The following is a 2495-nucleotide window of genomic DNA, read 5'->3' as shown; positions in this document are numbered from 1 at the left end:
GCCGAGATCGCGCCACCGCACTCCAGCCTGGGCGACTGAGCGAGACTCCGTCTCAAAAAAAAATAAAAAATAAAATAAATAAAATTTTTTTTGGAGACACAGTCTTATTCTATTCCCAGGCTAGAGTAAAGTGGTGCAATCTTGGCTCACTGCAACCTCAGCCTCCCAGGTTTAAGCAATCCTTGTGCCTCTGCCTCAGCCTCCTGGGTAGCTGGTACTACAGGTGCAAACCACCACGCTTGGCTACCTTTTTGTATTTTTAGTAGAGATAGGGTTTTGCCATGTTGCCCAGGCTGGTCTCCAACTCCTGAGCTCAGGCAGTCTGCCCACCTCAGCCTCCCAAAATGCTAGGATTACAGGTGTAAGTCACTGAGTCCGGCCTGAGTCTTCATTTCAAAAAAAGTTTGAGTGCCTGCTGTGTGCCTAGTTTTAAGCCGGGAGACCACAGGAAACATTCATGGACTAGAAAGCCTTTCCCATTTCTTTATTTCATGAGAGAGAGGTTGCATTTTTTGCAACTGGTAGAAAAGTTTTCCCTGTATGATCAACTGGATTTCCACAAACTGTTTTCCAAAATAATCTCCTAAAACTCTTCCTCCCCTAAAGATCTCCAACAGGACACCAATGAGGAAGAAGAGGAACAGGCAGGGGCCAGGCGTGGCAGCTGACGCCTGTAATCCCAGCACTTTGGGAGGCTGAGGTGGGTGGATCACAAGGTCAGGAGTTTGAGACCAGCCTGGCCAAGATGGTGAAACCCCGTGTCTACTAAAAATACAAAAATTGGCCAGGCGTGATGGTGGGCACCTGTAATCCCAGATACTTGGGAGGCTGAGGCAGGAGAATTGCTTGAACCCAGGAGGTGGAGGTTGCAATGAGCTGAGATCACATCACTGCTCTCTAGCCTGGGAGACAGAGCAAGACTCTGTCTCAAAAAAAAAAAAAAAAAATGAACAGGCAACAGTTCTAGAATCCACCCTTCCCAAGAACACAGAAAAATGTCCACGCACGAGCCCCACAGTAAAAGCAGCCACAGTCTGGTGAAATATCTGCTTCTAGCTTCCCGTTTAGGACATTGTTCCTCTCTGTATTTGTTTGCTAGGGGTGCCATAGCAACATGCCACAGTCTCGGGGGCTTAAACAACAAAAATTTATTTTCTCACAGTTCTAGAGGCTGGAAGTTCAAGATCAGTGAGTTCACAGGGTTGGTTCCTTTTTTTTTTTTTGAGACAGGGCTTCACTCTGTCACCCAGGTTGGAACACAGTGGCATGATCTCGGCTCACTGCAGCCTTGGCTTCCTGGGCTCAAGCAATCCTTCCACCTCAGCCACCTGAGTAGCTGGGACCACAGGTGCACACCACCATGCCAGCTATTTTTTTTTTTTTTTTTTTTTAGAGATAGGGCTTCACCATGTTGCCCAGGCTAGTCTTGAACTCCTGTGCTCAAGCAATCTACCTGCCTGTGTCTCCCAAAGTGCTGGGATTACAGGTGTGAGCCACCAGGCCCGGCCAGGGTTAGTTCCTTCTGAGGGCTGTGAAGGAAACACCTGTTCTAGGCTCTCTCCTTGGCTGGTAGATGCCTTCTTCCTCCGTCTTCACATGGTCTTCCTTCTGTGTGTCTGGGTCTGTGCCCTAATTTCCTCTTCTTATGAGGACACCAGTCATAATGGATTCAGCTCCATCCTAATGACCTCATTTTAACTTAATTACTTAAAGATGCTATCTCCAAATATAGCCACATTTTGAAGTTCCAGGGGTTATCAATTTGGGGTGGAGCGGCGGGGACAGAATTTACCCCACAACAGCCTCCCTCCCTCTTCCCAAGTCCCCAGTCACCATATGTCACCCTAATTCTAAAGGGTTCAAACTCTGGGGCGTGGCAGGTGTGTGACTTTGGATAAGTTAGTTAACTCCTCTGCCTTGGTTTGCGTATACATAACACTGGGCTAACAATAGTAGCTCTCTCATAGGGTTATTAGGGGAATTAAAGGAGTTATATGTCTAGAGAACTTAGAACAGCACCTGGCACAGAGCAAGCACTAGATAGGTGTTTATTAAATTAAACATTGAAATCAACAACTCATTTTTACTAAACTGTTAGGAGAAGCTTGGCATGGTGGTGCACGCCTCTAGTTCTAGCCACTCGCGAGGCTGTGGTGGGAGGATTACTTGAGCCCAGGAGTTCAAGAGCGGCCTAGGCAACATAGCAAGACCCAAAAAATCTCTAAATTTTTTAAAAAAATTAGCCAGGTGTGGTGGTGTGTCTGTGGTCCCAGCTACTACTCCAGAGGCTGAGATGGGAGGATTCCTTGAGCCCAGGAGTTGGAGGCTGCAGTGAGTTATGATCTCACCACTGCACTCCAACCTGGGCCACAGAGAGAGACACCATCTTTAAAAAACTGTTTTTAGGCCGGGTGCGGTGGCTCAAGCCTGTAATCCCAGCACTTTGGGAGGCCGAGACGGGCGGATCACGAGGTCAGGAGATCGAGACCATCCTG

The sequence above is a fragment of the Colobus angolensis genome, unplaced genomic scaffold (genome assembly GCF_000951035.1).
Source record: "Colobus angolensis palliatus isolate OR3802 unplaced genomic scaffold, Cang.pa_1.0 Scaffold79, whole genome shotgun sequence".
In the NCBI taxonomy this organism is placed as follows: domain Eukaryota; kingdom Metazoa; phylum Chordata; class Mammalia; order Primates; family Cercopithecidae; genus Colobus; species Colobus angolensis.
This window is presented reverse-complemented; position numbering follows the sequence as displayed.